A 12,668-nucleotide genomic window follows, 5' to 3' on the forward strand; every position below is an offset into this window, starting at 1 on the left:
AGTACTCATTGAGACGAATCAAACAAAGACCCCAGGTGGCTATTTTTTTCTTGCATATCGAGAAAAATTTAAAAGATAGAATCTTATAAATCAGATCAGATCAGTTCAGATCATATTAGATCAGAAAAAATAAGTTCATATCAGAAATTTTTAGGTGAACTAAACATAGCCTTAATCACACGACACCAATAAATAATAAAACACCGCAAAATAAATATCATGTAAAAGTGCGTATTTCTGTTTCCAAATAGTCAGTCCATCATGTATCTTGTGAATATTAAATACACAAATTTAATCTTTGATTAAGAACTTTTTCTTCTAATACAACGCACCATAAAATTAAAAAACATGTTCACTATTTTTCTGCAACATTATGTAGGAAAATTATTTATCGGAACACAATAAATTAAGGACAATGATGATATGAGGCCTATAATTGAGGAGGAATCACAAGGCGACTCTTATCATAATGGCCTAGAGATTCATTTTTTTATTTTTTTTGAAATTAATTTTAGGTTATAAGAAAGTAAGAAAAAGACAAGAAGAAAAAATAAAAATTTAAGATTTGAAACCATTCTTGCCCTAATTTATATGATTATGTGAAATTCTTTCTCTAGTTTCTTAAAGATTATTGTAAAATAGCAAAAAGGAGAAAGGAGAAAATATAAAACAATTATTGTGAGTAATTAATATAGAAAGAAAGAAAATAAAAAACTAAAAAAAAAGAAAAAGAAAAGAAAAGGCTAGAGGATGTAATATTGGTATCAGAGATGAGATGTATCATTTATGAACTCTATTTTAGTAGTATAACTAGTTGTTGACCGGGGCGATCGATGCCCCGATGTTAATATATATATTGCATTACATTTTAGTTATTCAACATGGTTAATATCGTTTTTTTTTGCTTTTTTCGTTAAAGAATGCAACCGATTAATGAGAGGGAGTTGTTTACGGGTGTTCGTAGCCAAATATCTAATTATTCAGGTACTGGAAGATATGGGTACCAAAAATCATTAGAAGATCTATAGAACAAGCTACTACTATGAGTATCAACTGCTAATCCATGTTGATTATAGTATTTTTAGCATATTACCGTGAGTGTCAAGTGTAATACTCCGTATTTTTAGTAAGTTAATATTTATATCTTTAGAAAAGTTTTGGTTGTTAAAAAGACTTTTTATATATTTAAAAGGCTTTTTAAAAGAGTTTTTAGAAATATTTTGAGTATTTAAAATAAATTTTAGCCCAAATAGATATTTGGGCCTAAGTTTACTAGTTTTAAAACCAAGTACTTTGGTAACAAAATATTAAAAATGTTTTAAAAACAATTCAAAAAAAAAAAAAAAAAAAAAGTTTGAAAAAAAAAAAAAAAAAAAAATCCGGCGACTAAGAAGCACGCCATTAGTGAAGATGTTTGTAAGTTTTGTTAATTGTACTTTTCATTTTATTTTAGTTATTTTATCTTATATTATATGTATATGGGATAATTTATATCTTTTCCTAATCTTAGATGGATAATCATAATATTAGTTATATCTTAGTTAGATTAGTTTATCTTTTTCCCTAAATCTATCTTTTAGTTTCCTAATCCTACTCCGATTCTACTTTTCCAACTAGTATAAATAGGGGTCTCCACCCATCATATTTTCCACACCAAATTTGAGAAATAAATCTCTTTTCTCAAGTTTAAACTTCTCTCCTCTTAGCCTACCTTTTCTCTTCTCTAGTAGTTATTATTAATTTTCAAGGTGCGTGTATTTGTAGATCTTTAATAATTGTTTTGCAAGTGTAGTATCATGTTTTTAGGAAAATATTTTGGATTGAAATAATGTTTTTATGAGTTTTATTATGAACTGCATCTGTTTTATATGAACATGTTTGAATGTTTATAAATTTTATTTATGAACTTTGAATTATGTCTTTCATTTAATATATTTATAAAGTTTATCTTTGAATTTATATTCAAATATTTTAGAAGGAGTTTGATCTTTTATTCATGTTTATATATTTAAAAAGGAGTGTTTTTGAACTATTATTATTTTTCAAAGGTTAACCCTTGAGCAAGTTATTTTATTTATGCCTTTTATGGCTAAGTTTTAAGAATTATTATTCTTTTTAAAGGAGGATTATTTCAGAAGGATTTTTATTAGTATATGATCTTTTATGATCACAATTTATAAAGAGGCCACGGCTTGTTATTTATTAGCAAGAACGGTAGCTATTATATTATTTACCCATGTACTTTTTGTATAAGTCATGTGGACAAGGTAGTTCCCCTCGTAATAGACTCAGTAAGGAATACTAAACTTGGGGGGGTGCACACTTTAGGCAAGGTACCTAGGCAAGGAAAAAGGATTTTTATCAAGGTTATATACTTTATATTATATCAAGTATCCAAGGAGTTTATTATACAAATTATTTCAAGTATACAAGAAGTTTATATGAGTATTTTAATGTTTAGTAAAGTATTTAAATTTCCGCATATACATGTACTCAGTATTTTTACTGACACGCTTTTGTTTTGTTTTGTTTTGTTTATGGCTTTGTCCCTGTGATGACCCTTTTGGTGAGCAGATTTTACAGGTTGATTGATGCATACTTCATATGGGGAGCTAGTGAGGAATCATAATTAGTCAAGGAGTTGTTATTTTATTTTCTTTATTATTGTTATAGTTGTACAATAAAGTTTATATTAATAAAGAGAAGTTAGTTCAGTTATTTCCGCTGCATTAGTTTAAAGTTAGTTAGTAGTTAGTATTAAAGCCTTTAACGTTATCACGTGGCGGTAATACTCTCAAGTTTCTCAAGGAGTTTTATATTAATATATCTTTTCCAAAAGAGAGAAATTTGGGGGTGTTACATCAAGTGTCAATGGCATGGCAAGTCTACTCATCATTCCTCAAAAGGATTTACTACCAATCAACCATAACGTAAATATTCTCACTTGAAGATTGCATCGCAACTAGTTTTTTCATTACATGATGATTCGTCCGTCCATTTTTATAAAAATGTTGATTCATCTGATCCAACTTCTCCTATAAAATGACGATTCTTCTTATTATTCATCTTTTCCTTTTCCTTTGAAAGCCATAAGCACAACAATGTGGTATTGGATAGCAAATAAGCTAAATCGATACATTTTAACAATTGTTTCCTATAAGGGGAGATTAAGTTTACAGTGAAAAAAGAAAGAAAAAAATTATATAATGATGCGTTCATCCGCGATAAACATGTAGCTTAAAAGCAAGTACATTAGTTGACCCAATTCTTGCATCTTTTTCCAAGCGGGGTACCTGACCCCATAAAAATGAATTTTTAGTTGTGGGATTGTTATCAAGTCTAAAATGTTTTTGATATATATTAGTGGTTAGTATTTTTGTATTTGAAATAAGAGGTTGCGTGTTCGAGTCTTTACACATATATATTTTTTATTGATTAGTTTGTATCATTTGTTTGGGAGGAGGAGTACATGTGGTAACATGACATATATATATATTAGTTTTAAGCTTGATAGTATTTTATATTTGCGTACATCAATGCTCCCTACCCTACATTGCCCGTATCAAATAAGGATGAGGAGGAGGAGGAGGAGGAGGAGGAGGAGGGGGAACAAGAATCAATTAAACCCCACATCCTCGTTGTGATGTGAGTTGGAGGACCAACTCATCTACTTGTGATGCTGTTTAACAATTAAACATTGGAAAAATATTTATTTTTCTATTTTCATATTCTCTTTGTTTTTGGTGTTGACCAGGAATTAAAAATACACCTATAAATTAATGACAATAAAAGGTCCTAAATTAATACTCCCTTCATGTTTTTTCAATATCTTCCTAACATGCACATGCAAATTTTCTAAATATGTAATTGTCTAGTTATATCTTTAGTTACATATTTATTACGTGAAAATAAGATATTTTAACAATATTCACCAAAGACGGATTTGCTAACAGAATCACATGTGATAATACTTACATAAATAAAAATGTATTACCTAACTTTCAAAAACTATTAATAACGCTATATACATGCATTAATATGCTATATTTGTCTATTACTTGTCTCATTTTCTCCATATATTTGACCTTTTTAGGACGATTATTCTTCATATTTTTACGTCATCTCTTTCAGTATGTTTTGTTTTATTTTGTTTTTGTAGAATATGGCTTAAGATGATAGCATTTGTGAAGTTCCTTTGGTATTTCGTATGCAAAACAAAGATGTTCATGGAGGGTGGTTTAAACTATTAATTAAAGCATGCTTGTGGCATGTGATTCATCTTCGCAATTAACCTACTTGTAGATAGAACTATTATGAAAGGGAAATTAGAAGTCGGAGTTGTCCACTCCGCACCCAGGCTACTATGTTTGTTGTGAGCTAGCCATGGTTTCTTAACAGAAGGATATATGGTGTTGGCAGTTTGCTTCGCGAACAATATTTGTTCACCAAGACTAGGTTTTGGCAAGCATACTTGGAAGCGTTTTAACACTTATTTGATAGATTTTTTTAGTCCAAATCCTAGCCAAATTCCTACATTATGTAGGATATCAACAATTTGTTGAGAGGATAGAAAAAACACTACTTATTGTCCTTATTTTTTTGGCTGCATTTCTTGGATACATATATGTTGTTTTTCTTTGTGCTTGGAAGTTTCATCAAAGAATTCCTTATTTAGCTATCAATTCAATTTTATTCTTTTTGATATATTATTAATTAGCATGTTTGAGTAGTCTCTTAATATAGGGTTAAGATCCCTAATAAGAATCAACGCACGATTATTTCTTTAAATTCTCGAACTGATTAATTAATACCAACTCTACAATCCAATGTTCAAAATTTCTAATTTTCACCTGTAAACATAGGGGCTCTTGTAAAGTCCATGGGACTATAAAAAAATTAAATACATGTCCCAAAAACTAGTTTCGTCTACAAGATTAATTAATACTAAGAACTAATCTCTATACAAGATTAGCAATATTTTATACTCCCTCCGTCTTTTATTAGTTTACCTCTCTTTTTGTGGCACATTTGCCGAGATACTAATTTGACCCTTAATATCTCTAATTTTCGATAAAGTAAAAAATACAAAAAGTTGATATTTGGATAATACACATTGAGACGAATCCAACAAGATCTCACATGATTATATTTTTCTTTAAATACAAATTACAAAAGATAGTCAAAGTCATGTATGTGAATAGTGTCAAAAGTCAAAAGGGGTAAACTAATAAAAGACGGAGGTCGTAATTAACTAATACTTTCGTGATAATATATATTTATGTTCAAAGAACTAATCTTTATACAAGATTAACAATAAGATGATATAGTGATACTTCTTTTTGGTGTAAATTGATATGATCTGATACTTTGATTGATGAGCTTTAAAATTAATAGGGTAATAGTTTTTACTTAAACTGAGAATTTGTAAATCTTTCTGTAAATCATAAATTTCTGATATGTGTTAAATGATGTCTTCATAAATTTCGTAGAATTGTGGAAATGAAAGCAATATACCAGAGCTTAATGCTATTACTACTAGAAACGCGAGGAAAACAAAGAGGTAAATCAGTCCCACATCGACTACTTATAAGTACTGACCAACCGAAATAATATAAAATGAGTGAGACTCCTACCATAAATCTTCACGCAGCCACGCAGTGAGCACAAAGCGAACTATTCTTTCGCCTTTTACTAAAGAATACCGTGTGCTCGCTGCATTGAGTGGCATACGTTTATTTTTGGATGGAGTTCCCAAAAAGAACTCCTACTAATAACAGTTAAGAAAATTATAATATTATACTTGTTACTGTGATTTTTAATTGATAATTAGTGACTTGATAAATTATTTATTTTCTGCATCAAATGTTTTGTGAGCAATTTCTACTTTTTTTATTCAGTAAATTGGATCATTATTTCTTAAATTGGATCGTTAAACTTAAACTGATCAATTATCCAGTAAACTGGATCGTTAAACTTAAATTGGATCAATTATTCAGTAAATTGGATCATTAAACTTGAATTGGATAAGTGAACTTTATTCTCGTGTAAATTGATGGTGTGGGTTTGAAAAATGGATGTTTATATCATTATATGTTTAGTACCGGTCGGGATTGAAAAATAATAGCGTCTGTTATTTGCAACAAACATTGGCATTTCATATAAGTTACGAGAAGGCTTGAATAGAATAATAATTAAGCAAAGAGGCATAAATTGGGCAATTTTTCGATTATAGATGTTGGCTGATCTTACATTAAGGTTTAGCAATTATAAAATATGAATTTGCAGGGGTCGATCTCTCAATATTATTACCCCTAGAGATGTTGCTTAATGAAATATTATGAAGAAACATACCTATTTTGTTTATGAAGTTCCATTACTTCACGAAAATGAGATGAATGTAACATCATTCGCTCTTTAATTCCAAATCGATACACTATTGCCTATTTATAATGTCTTCAAGAATATTATTATAAAATTAAGTCAGCCCAAGGGCTAACCCCTAAAAGGCTACTAGCCTGAACTTCTGACCTCAGGGGACAAGGAGGAGCGCTCTACCACTTGAGCTAACTCTTATCCTTTATTTTGTATTGTCCATGAATTGATACAAACTATATTTACGAGTATCATAATTGTTTTCATCTTAAACCGAATTAGAAACTTATTGTATGTTCCATCAAACATTGTGAATAAATCACATTATGATTTATGAATAAAATTCACAATGATTTACAATCATATACGATTGATATGACAACACACTACATTTTCTAAAAGTATATGTGGTTTATAATCAAGTAATCGCACCTACTGAAGTAGTGTGTGATTCATTACAACAATGTCCATTAAAATTACATGATATGTTGAAGATCTAGAATCATAGTTTATGGTTTGTTGAACACCTTCACTTTTGAGTCGGAAGCAGGTACTAGGTAGTGTGGCTTGGGATTTGAAGCAGATTGGCCCCAAGTTCAACAACTCATTACTAGTAATTTAGTAAAAACATACCTCTCTTATAAGAAACTTCCCATACTGGGAAAGAATATTCAATGGAGTTGGTCAGCTCGTCTATAAAGTAAAACAACCTACAGTCACTTACAATTTAAAAGGGTCGGTTGGCTAATTATGCCACGCCTGTCTTGAGATAAGGCGGGTGCTGTATGGCTATCAAGACATATGGCCGGCATAATTTGTGGAAGCCTATAGGATTGGCTTGCTTGGCCGATCCTCCTGCACATTTCGAAAAATATGTATTTATAGTTATTAACCACATTGGTGAAGATTTAGTTTGAACCTTCAAACAATTAAAATCTCAAATGGAATTCACAGCATGCTGGAAGAATATTATCACAATTAGTGGTGTTAGAAACAAATCTAATCGTTGGGTCAACTTGATATTGATCTGGTTTGAAGTTGGTACCCGTGATGGTTGGTCTCCAGACATGACCAAAACTTAACTCGGCATTACCCAAACCCGACCGGTACCCGGCTATATTATATTTTGACCATAACCCAAACCTGACTATAACCCCATCAGATATTAACCAAAACAATTGGGTCCTATAAATACCCGGTTCAACCCGATTTGTTTATAATTGACCTGAATTCAACTATAATTAATAGAACCAAATAAAATAAAATATGTCTAACTTGATCCAATTTTACCAACCTATTTCTGGACAAGTACAATATTTGAGTCTCTTCTTAATAAATTTCATTAAAATATAGTTATAAAATATGATTTATAATTACTGTATCCAAACTATTGTCATCTATAAATTTTTTAGAAATTGAGATAAACATTTAGATGTAAAATTTTGTAGTCAAATTAAATTTATAATTTATTTTATTGAGTAACCATTTTTCTCATTATATCAAGGTACTTTGTTAATACTTATTTAGTTTATTATTGGAGTTTTTTACCCCTCTTTAAATTAGAAAAGGATATAATTTTACAAAATCTGAATATCCAATTAAGTATATATATATATAGCTAAGGATAAAAAAGAAATTTCATTGGGAAACACCATGGGTCCCCCTTGACTTATATAATAGAGATTAGTATTTCTATTGTTATTGTTAGTATTCCTGTTCTTATTTGTATTTATTGTTATTATTAGCATTGTTAATATTATTGTTATTATTTGTATTATTATTATTATTATTATTATTATTATTATTATTATTATTGTTATTGTTATTATTATCATTTTATGTTTATTATTATTATTCTCATTATCATCATAACTATTTACAAACTTATCTATCAATCATAATGCTTATAATAATAAACCATGAAATTGATCGTCTACTTGTTATTATTGTCGTTTGTTATATTATATAATATTAGAACATATGAAGAGTTGTTCTACTCCTTTACTTATTAGAATGGTTTTACGTAGTTGACTAGTCGAATACGAGTTGAATAAGAGAATATACTAAACATCACGCTAAACAATATAGTGTTTTTATTAGATGTTCGTTATCATCCATATACTTATCTCGCGCACGCTGGCGCGCACACGCACACACACATATGTCGATCTTAATACTTTTAATAATATGGTTCAGTTACAAAATCCATAACAAAGTCAAAATTACTCGACCAAGAGTTAACTAAAGTTGATTAGCGAATGGACCTGATGATTCACAATGATCGAACTAAGGGCATTAGTAATTGAACCCGAGTACACTTGACTCTACCAAAGCGTACATGAAACACAAACACGACCTGCACAAACCACGTTAAAAAATGTCCGCGAGTAATCATACTTAGAAATGGATCGACGTACAAACGGAACATTCAGACGTGTCTGGCACCCAGCAATCCCATGATTCAAATATGATCGACTCTGTTGAACAAAACCTGACCAATCACGACTTGAGGTACTGACTGGTCCAGGTCTGACCAGGTTCGCCGTGGGTATACCATAACCTGTTCGGGAACCTGTTTTTACACCACTATGGACAGGGTCTATGGGCGATCAGTAAGGCCCATTGCCTAGGGTGTTGGCCTCCATTGCACTTAGGAGGAGCAACTTCCTAAGATATTATTCTCAAGTGGGAGAGTCTACGTCATAATTTATTTGTGAGGAGGCCTGCGTTCACGCGACCCCTATTCAATTTAGTCTTAGTTTTATAACTTTCTAATATCCCTTTCAGACTTGTAAGCTCTAACTCTATAGGAGGTGATAGTAGACTTAAGGGAATGATCATTTAGTGGTAATTTATTGATACGGTAATTTAGTGGTCCAAGTAGATTTGCCCATAGGGAACGATCATTTGATGTAAAATTATTATCACATGATGATTAAAATGCACCTGATTATTTTTATGTTTGAACTTGTGTGTTTCAACTGATGTGTCAAGATATATATAAATACAACAATTGTATGATTTATAAATGGTTTGAGAATATATGGTCTTTGCTCAAATTGATCTATCATATGGTAAGCATGAGCATCTAACCATTTATTGCCTTTTTACGTTTTTTTTCCATGAAAAGTCTCGTCAACCTGCCCATTGCTAGGAATCAGCATGGCTGACATAGTTTAGCAGAATTATAGGCGGTGAAAAAGATGATTAATGGAACCTAAAGATGATGATTATGAATGATAGGATGAAATTAAGATAAACACAAATAATTATCAAGCTTTCGAGATGCTTGATTCCCTCGTAATTGTGACCATTGACACTCTCACAATCGTAAACAACCAATTACATTCAACATAATATTTTCCTCCTTATTAGCACCTATTTGTGTTAGATTAATCTAAATCTACTTGATTTCCACATAGACAAGTTTCAAGATTGTTCTAGTATATATACATATCACTCTATTTATTGGGTACCTCTTTCAATAAAGGTTCCATTATTATTATAGGAGGCAAGAACCCCCATTCTCTTTCAAGTTGAAATGTTTTATGAGATAGAAGTTGTAAGCGCTTATCACTAACGTAAATGATGTTGAAGGAATTGCCCTCCATGGCTCCATATAACCGACCTCACAATGGAATGCAATGTAACTTGAAGTTTAATCATGCGTGATTCGTTATGCAGTTGTCTTAAACTTTGCTTTTACAAAATATCAAATCAGCTTAAAAAGAATATTATGTAGCAATTAATTTATCAGTAGACCACTAGTCATGGTGTTATGAAAATAAAAGTTTCCTAATTGAAGCTTTACAAGTAATTCTTCTTTCTCATTGATTGTCACCTACGAGTGCTATGACCCATTTAAAAAATATAGTATTTTTTTGAGTGTAAATCAACCGTAAACTTGTGATTAGAAACAATTAGTTCTAACCAATTACAATTAGTTGAAAGCAAACTCAATCGATAAAATTTTGTTCCAAATTATCATTTGTAACTATTTTCAATCACTAGATAGTGAATTTTACTCTATGTAACACGGTTTCATTGAATTTCACCCTTCTCTCTAACAAGTTAGTTTTTTTTTTTTTTTTTTTTCTTTTAAGAGTTTTAACAATGCTTCGGCTTAAAATATTCAAATTCTATTTTGTGCTCTAAAAGCACCTAAAGGTACTTGTATCCAACCTTATCATGTGCCAAAAAATAGGTAGGAAATTGAATTGTGAAAGATAAATATAAAAAACTTATGTGGACTTTGATGTGTAAAATGAAGATGCAAGGATAGCTGATTATATATATAAAAAATTATTAGTATGTAGACTATGAATTAAGTTGTCTTGAAATTTACTTCTACATGATATCAAATCAACTAAAAGAGAATTATATGTGGCTATTGTTAGTAGAGACCATTAGTCATCGCACAAGAAGTTACTTTGTCTAATTTATGCTATGATGGAAATAAAAGTTTTGTAGCTTTACAAGTAATTTTTCTAAAACAAATTAATTGTCAACTGTGGATCTATTTGAAAAATATTGTATTATTGAGTGTATAGAATCGCAAACATTAGAAACAATCAGTTCTAATCAACTAAAAGTTAAAAAGTTCTAACCAAGTACAAGTTACAAGCTGAGTGTAAAGTAAATAATATGTTTGATAACCTTAAGGTATCTCTCAATCTTTGCTTTGGTTATTCATTAACAATTCGATCCTTTATCGTGCTCTGATAGGTTTATCACATGGATCTTCTGTTGTGTAAAAAATAAGGAATTTATTAGGAAAACATGTTGTTAGATGCATGAAGCTGGATGGTTGTACACCCAATCAAGAAAATATATATTTAACATTCAGTAATTGGGTGTACCGTTGTAAAAGAAGCTGGATGGTTATGAGAAAAGGCTTTCAAAAGTCCCACATCAGCATTGGATGGCAGAGGAATAGAGGAAGATGGTTATAAAATAAACTCTAGAGCAACATTATAACATACTTACCTGGACGGGGTTTATGGGCGATCAAGAAGGCCCATTGCCTAGGAGGTTGGCCTCCATTGCACTTAGGAGGGGCAACATCCTAAGATCTCCCCAAGTGGGAGAGTCTACGTCATTATTTATTACTGAGGGGGCCTGCGTTCGCGCGGCCCCTGCTCAATCCAATCTAATTTTTTACTTGTTAAACTATACCAGATTTATGACGTAATGATATGTCAAATATTTTACTAATTTGAATGTTAAATATATATTTTCTTGATTTTCTACGGGGTTGCTGTTATAATGATTCCTGCTTCATGTAAATCAATCAATTGCAATCAGCAGTTTATAGTTACAACTTTCAACTTAATGTCGTCAATGATAATCAAGCATGATACATGCTAATCTTTAGTACAAATAGAAAGGAAATGAAGCTTGAATGTCTGTACTCTAAGTTGTTTCTTTGATCGTTTGTGGTTAGTTTTAAAACATGGAATCAGTATAAATAGAAAGGAAATGAAGCTTTGAATGTCTACACTCTTAAGTTGCTTCTTTGACCCTTTGTGGTTACTGGTTAGTTTTAAAACTTGAATTCCCACCTCCAGATCCACTATTAGAAAATCTGTTTTCACTAGTCATTCTGAGCTCAAGAAGCTTAGTAGTTAAAGTTCAAACATTCCTGTTTAGTTTTGAAACTTCTAATATGCAGGTCCTAAATTTTTTGTGCTTTGATTTGGTTGGTTTTATGACATTTGCGAACTCGACTTGGGCATCAATGTCTCTTTGTGCTAATTAAAGGTAACATTCGCTATGGCTAAATGTAACCTTTCAAGATTTTTATGCAGAATCATGGTTAGTAGTTATGTCCTCTTATTTTATTTTTGAAGTAACTGAAGAATTCCAGCACATAGAGTAAATTTTAAAACATAGTGGCTTAGTTTAACTGTTCATGTTTTCTTACGCATTTACCCTCACGTTTCTCTTTCAGCCTTTGTGACTAACTGACCAATGCCTTCCATTTTGGGTTAAGGGAGTAATTTTAATTTTTCTAGGCAAATACCTCTGTATCCTTGTTATATATTGCATTTTCTGTAATTGAAAGTGGGATTGTTTCAGATATCTCCTATCACTATATTCCAATGATGTTGTTGCTCATGGATTTGCTCGTCTGTGTCAAATTGTGAATAACATTAGGTTGCACACCAAGTAACTTGGTTTGTTAGGTTATTATATCAGTATTTTGCTTGTATATATTTTGTTTAGGATTTTTTAACAAGAATAATACAAACTTTTGCCCGTTCTCTCGCAATAATACAAACTTTTGATTATTTTTT

The 12,668-nt window shown here is 30.8% G+C and overlaps 4 non-coding genes across 4 annotated transcripts; all 4 read left to right on the forward strand.

Annotated features, from left to right (window-relative positions):
• The first annotated feature begins 5,648 nt into the window (after positions 1-5,648).
• LOC125494535 (U5 spliceosomal RNA) lies at positions 5,649-5,765 on the forward strand. The gene has a single exon (XR_007270782.1). It is a non-coding gene; the product is annotated as a U5 spliceosomal RNA (small nuclear RNA).
• A 1,335-nt stretch (positions 5,766-7,100) lies between these two features.
• LOC125494555 (U11 spliceosomal RNA) lies at positions 7,101-7,230 on the forward strand. The gene has a single exon (XR_007270802.1). It is a non-coding gene; the product is annotated as a U11 spliceosomal RNA (small nuclear RNA).
• A 1,722-nt stretch (positions 7,231-8,952) lies between these two features.
• Positions 8,953-9,116, forward strand: LOC125494480 (U1 spliceosomal RNA). The gene has a single exon (XR_007270728.1). It is a non-coding gene; the product is annotated as a U1 spliceosomal RNA (small nuclear RNA).
• Positions 9,117-11,350: 2,234 nt separating this feature from the next.
• LOC125494604 (U1 spliceosomal RNA) lies at positions 11,351-11,510 on the forward strand. Its single transcript, XR_007270843.2, has one exon. It is a non-coding gene; the product is annotated as a U1 spliceosomal RNA (small nuclear RNA).
• Positions 11,511-12,668: the final 1,158 nt, after the last annotated feature.

This window comes from Beta vulgaris, chromosome 1 (genome assembly GCF_026745355.1).
Source record: "Beta vulgaris subsp. vulgaris cultivar EL10 chromosome 1, EL10.2, whole genome shotgun sequence".
NCBI classification, from domain to species: domain Eukaryota; kingdom Viridiplantae; phylum Streptophyta; class Magnoliopsida; order Caryophyllales; family Amaranthaceae; genus Beta; species Beta vulgaris.